Below are 6,309 nucleotides of genomic sequence, written 5' to 3'. Positions count from 1 at the left end.
CATGTATCTGATGGCATGCAAGTTGGTGAACTAACTCTGGTATATTCTTGCTTTATATATTATTTCTTTTTTGATTTCATATAATCATACTATATTTGTAAACTGCCTTGAGTTCTTCGATAATAACACTGCATTGTCAAATACACAGAAAATTTGTCAACAAAATTCAGCTTCTGTTTGTTTGTTTAACACATTTAGTGAAAATTGATTTTTGTTTGTTTTCAGACTTGGAGAGTTTACTTGGATTAGTCTGATTTTAATGTGGTACTCCTGAGTTGCGCATCACTCAATAAGAAATGAACTCACATTCCATTTCAGAGTGTGAGTATCAAAACTAAGGTACAAGGGAAATCACATGACCACATGTCAAGAGACATGTGGTTATGTTAGATTAAGATGTTTTTCTTAGAGAAAGCAATAGCATTTTCAAATATAAGATCAAACTTGAAAGAAGCAAGCAATCATTTGATATGCTACTTACCTGAGCACTTCATTTCTATATTCCTTCAAAAGGTGTATTAAATGTGTAATAACAGAGACTTCTTTATTGGATAATGATTAATGATACTACCTAGTGATATTAACTGAATGTCACTGTCACTGTCCTGTCACTGTTCTCCCGTTGTTCATCGATTTGCTCGAGCGGGACCAGTAACGTCTCCATTGGAGACTTTGTTGTTACTGTGTTTTACATATCGAATACATCACTAGTAACTAAAAAAAGAAAAAACAAGCACAAAGTAACTGTCAATTCATCATATGATAAATAAGTATGATAGCACCAATGAATAACTATTGTTTACTATATACCAAGAACTTAATTACTTCACAATCTCAGCAAGTGAATACTTTTTCTAGGTCCATTTTGCAAAGGAGAAATGTAAAAGAAATATTACTAGAGGATATGAATATGATATAATTTGATTTATATCTGAAAAAGAACTTTTTAGCTAGTGGGAAGAGATTAGACAGTAAGAGTAGCCGGTTAGGAGTTTATTGTAATATTTGTAATAGTGTAGCACAATATGGCCACTAGGACCTGAGAGCTCATGGCAGAGGTGCTAAGAGGCATTCTATTTGAATATATTTTAATTAATGTTTATGCTCTGGAAGATGATTTTTTCCCTCTCAAATCTTCTCAGTAAGTTGAATACATGTTGTCATGTCAACATAATTAAAAATTGAAGTTCTCCAGTCCTTCCCATCTCCATTCTGTGGGTGAAGTATGGATTTTTAAAAAAAAAATTATTGAATACTCATGAGATAGACCATTACAAAGCTATTCATGATTGGGTTTCAGTCACACAATGATCCAACACCCATCCCTCCACAAGTGCACACCTCCCACCACCAATGTCTCCCGTCTCCCTCCCACCATCTCCTAACAGACCCACCCAGCCTACCTGTATAGCAGGCACCCCTCCCCCTCTCTATCTGTCTGTCTGTCTGTCTGTCTCTCTCTCTCTCTCTCTCTCTCTCTCTCTCTCTCACCTGTTTGCAATACAGGTACTAAGGGGTTATCACGTTTTTTCAAGGTGTTCAGTATTTTTATTGGGAAGTTTAATGTGATCGCCAAGTCTTCCGGAAGTACAGGGAGGTGGATGGAGGTAGCTCATCCTGACCCTGAGAAAGCAGGGTTTCAGATTTCAGATTTCAGTCACAAAGCCCCATACCCAAATTTTCAGCAGAGTATGTCTCTATGAGGTCCATCCCTAGACTGTGGAGTTTGGCTGGGGGCATAGCAGTGATTTTGGATTGTGGGGGAGCTAGCAGCTACTGGGGACTCTCTTGGGCAAGCACCAGGCTGATGTCCCCTCTAATTTATCCCTGTCTGTTCAGCCTTGTGCAGGTCCAAGATTAACTGTAGCATTTTAACTCTTTTGAGATTTATTTATTGGTCTCTGAAGCAAGACTGGTAAAAGAGTTTACATGGTGACCAAGAGGGGAACCAACTCTGCTGGTGACTGCTGGTGCTTACAGGAGTATAGGGAATAGCGGGGAGGTAGTCCATCCCAATTCCAAGAAAGCCTGAAGATTTCAGTCTCAACCACTGCATATCTGAACTTTCAGTAGGTTAATACCTTGGTGAGGTCTCTCTTGAGAAACTTGGTCCAGACAGGGGCATGGCAGCAATTATGGATTGTGGAAGCAAGTGACTGCCAGGGGTTCTGCTTGGTTAGACACCAAGTTCACCTCCCCCACCTCTAATTTACCCTGGTCTGTTCAGTCTTATGTGGGTTTGAGATTAACTGTGGCTTTTGATCTCTTTCGAGATTTATTTATGGGTCTCTGAAGCAAGGCCAATAAATGCATTTGTATAGCTGAGCTGGGGGTGATTTATGGGTGTGACCCCCACATACCTAACTTTTGGTCATTTAATTTCTTGGGAAACTTGGTTCTGAGTTGTTGTGGTTCAGCCAGAGTCAGAGCAGTAATTTGGAAGTATCAGGCAACCTGAAGGCACCATCAGGCCGCTGATGCACTTGCCCTGCGGGTACAGGTTGACCTGCTGGTGGCAACACCCCCCCCCCCAGAAGAATTGATCTTTTTTTGTGACAATGTGATTGCCTTCCAACTACTGGGTATGATTTTGTTGTGGGAAAGAGGGAACAAGCTGCTACCTTCCTTATTCTGTACCTTCTTGGCCAATGACATTTAAGTTCTCCTTTGAGCTAACTGTCATTCACATTGTGTAGAGCAAGGGAACCAAAACCTTGGCAGGAATTTAGATGCCAAGACTTCACAATTATTTCTTTGTGCCTCTTCTCTCCATAGTTATATGTCTTCTCCCATTTTCTGCAGTTTTCACATGGTTAGTACATTAAGCAGGAAAAAATTTTTAATAGACTAGAGAGCAGTATCACTTGATCACTTGATCCCCCGTTATTCATTGATTTACTCGAGCGGGTGCCAGTAACGTCTCCATTCATCCCTGTTGTGTGCTAGCGTAGCCCAATGGCATCTGTTCGTTCTAGGAACATGCAGATCCTCAAACCAATCATTCAGGGTCTTGATGAAGAAGTCTGACCATCTTGTAGGTGGGCGGCCACGTGATCTTTTGATGTTCCGTGGAATCCAGTCAGTAATGGCTCTAGTCCAGCGGTTGTCTGAAAACCTCATTACATGTCCATCTGATTTTTGATGCCTTGGCAAATGAGACAGCATCCCTGATTCTTGAGCATTGACGGAGATCAGAACTCCGGATTCTCTCATTTGAGTGAAATGTGATATTCCAAGCATAGTTCTTTCGATTCCTCTTTGAGAGACCCAAATAGCGTTCTCATCCTGTTTTCGTAGAGCCCAGGTCTCTGAAGCATATGTTAATGCAGGAAGAACAGTGGAATTGAAGAGATGTGCTCGTAGCTGGAGGTTCTTTGTCCTCTTAGTTATTTCTTCAACGCTCTTGAAGGCATTCCAAGCAGCTCTCTTCCTCCTGCGTAACTCAGGTGCCAGTTCATTCATCATGTCGATTTCTCGACCTAGGTATATATAACTGTTGCATTCGGAGATGGTGGTTCCGTTGAGAGTGAATGGAGCGTCAGGAACGAGGCTGTTTCTCATAAACATTGTCTTAGTGAGATTCAGCTGTAGTCCAACCTTTCCACACTCACTATGGAAGAGAGCAGTATACAAAGTAAAATCATGAAAAAGAGTTTAAATCTTTTTCAAACCTCAAGCTTCAGGAATGAATTTATCCTGGGTTACCAAATTTGTCTTTCTGCAAAACAAAATAACTTTCAAAATTATCTAGTATAATGGAGACATTCCAGTTCCACTGAAGGTCTCATTCTTACCATCTTCTTGCCTCAAAGCTATTTTCTCTCTTTATAATCTCTACATTGTGGTCTCCCTAATGGGAGTTTCCCATAAGCCTCCCTACTCTTTGCAAAAAGATTATATGTTTTATGATTCTGTAATGTGGCATGACACTATCACCATATTCTTGGACTAGCCTGAGTAAAATCAAATATGGGATGGTATAGTCACAAAGGATGTCACTTTAAGACTGCAATGATTTACATGTTAAAAGTATGTATAGTACCATATGCCTTCATATAATATATGTGTTTTATAAATCAGTTTTAAATATGGCTATGTTTATAATAGGTAATAGAAATTTAGTTACTAGTTTTGTTGTGGAGCATAGTCATTTTCTATGTAATTTATCACTCCATATTTTAATGACAGATTGCCTCAATGAGCAAACAAATCTATCCATATTCACCTCCCAAAACTGTCACATTTATAATGAAGTTTTACTGATTTTTTATGAAGTAAATCAATACATTTTTATGTTTAATTTTATCTCTTTTGCAAATTTAGACACCCCTTTCGTTCGAATGTTTTTTTTTCTTTTTGGGTCACACCTGGCGATGCACAGGGGTTACTCCTGGCTCTGCACTCAGGAATTGTTCCTGGTGATGCTCAGGGGACCATATGGGATGCTGGGAATCAAACCCGGGCCAGCCGCGTGCAAGGCAAATGACCTACCCTCTGTGCTATTGTTCCAGCCCCTTGAATGCTGTTTTAAGAATCTCATGTGCCTGGTGAATGAACAGGTGTTGGAACATTATATGACCGAAACCCGATCATGAACAACATTGTAACTGAATTTCACTGTGTTTTAATTAAAAAAATAAATTTAAAAAATAAAAATTTCATGGGCTATCAGATTGGATTGTGATGACTGAAAATGGTAACAGTTACAGAAGTAAAGCACTGGAAACAAAGGAAAAAGCTGCATTTAGGTAATAAGTCAGATCTAAGTGTCGTGAAACAATTTCTACTTTAACCATATGCCATACCGCTGTGCTCTCACTCCAGCCTGGTATAGCACTGTAGCAATGTCCTCCTGTTCATCGATTTGTTCGAGCAGGCATCAGTAACGTCTCACAACAAATTGTGAAACTTGTTACTGTTTTTGGCATATCGAATGCGTCATGGGTAGCTTGCCAGGCTTTACCCTGCGGGCAAGATATCTCAGTAGCTTGCCAGGCTCTCGGAGAGGGGCATATAGGAATCGAACCTCAGCTGGCCGTGTGCAAGGCAAACGTCCTACACGCTGTGCTATCGCTCCTTCCAGCCTGGTATAATCTGAACTAATAATTCCAAGTCATTCTTTGATCCACATCATGTTTGTCATGTATACTAAGTGCCTTTAGTATCTCTACATTAGAACAATGTATACAATCCCTTAGCAAGCTAAGAGTAAACAGCACCATAGCACTGTCCTCCCACTGTTCATCCAGCGGGAACCAATGACGTCTCCATTGTGAAACTGTTTTTGGTATATCAAATACACCATGGGGAGCTTGCCTGGCTCTGACATGCGGGCGGGTTACTCTCTGTAGCTTGCCGGGCTCTCTGAGAGGGGCTGGAGCGGTAGCACAGTGGTTAGGGTGTTCCCTGCCAACCCAGGTTCAATTCCTCCGCCCCTCTCGGAGAGCCCATTATGTCAAACACAGTAACAAGTATCACAATGGAGACATTACTGGGCCCGCTCAAGCAAATTGATGAACAATGGGAGGAAAGTGACAGTGACAGTGACATTAGAACAAAGTCCATAATCTTGTCTTGTCCCTGATTTCTCTAGTTAGGTCACTATTAAACCAACCCACAGCAATATACATACAAATCACCTACTTAACTAGAATTATGGGAACAACCTAGAACAAAGATAGTTCTTTAAATATCATCAAGGTTAGGAGTAGGAACACTTCTTACAACAACTGATTTCTAGATATCACCTTTTTTTTCATCTTATCCTCCAAATTTTGTAATACTTTCATTTAAAAAAAAAGATGTGTTCATTAACTATTTGGATACCTAAAGTATTTTTCATTTTCCTGACTCATTACCAGCTTCTAGATTTCTATGGCAATATCTGATACAGAAACAAACCTCTGGAGCCAAACTGACATGCAAAACTTTTGGCAGCTTTGCTTTTGGATGAACTCACAATACTTTTTTTGGGGGGTGGGGCGGGTTTTATAGTTCCTTCTAGGCAATTCACAAGATAATTAGCCAGCACCATCTTTCTTTCTTTCTTTTTTTTTTTTTCCTTTTGGCTTTCTGGCCGTGTTCAGGGGTTCCTCCTGGCTCTGCATTTAGGAATCAATTCTGGCAGGCTCAGGTGGGATACCCGGGATTGAACCCAGGTGGGCTACCTGTAAGGCCAGTGCCCTGCTGCTGTACTATTTTTCCAGTCCCCCATCTTTGTTTCTTGACTACTTGAAATAACTTCCCTGTATTTGAAACAGCAGTCCAGGTTCAATAAGGTAAAGGTAAAGGCCCTCCCGTTGATCGTCG

Source organism: Sorex fumeus, unplaced genomic scaffold (assembly GCF_029834395.1).
Source record: "Sorex fumeus unplaced genomic scaffold, SorFum_2.1 ptg000051l, whole genome shotgun sequence".
Classification (NCBI taxonomy): domain Eukaryota; kingdom Metazoa; phylum Chordata; class Mammalia; order Eulipotyphla; family Soricidae; genus Sorex; species Sorex fumeus.
Note: the sequence above shows the minus strand (reverse complement) of the source record.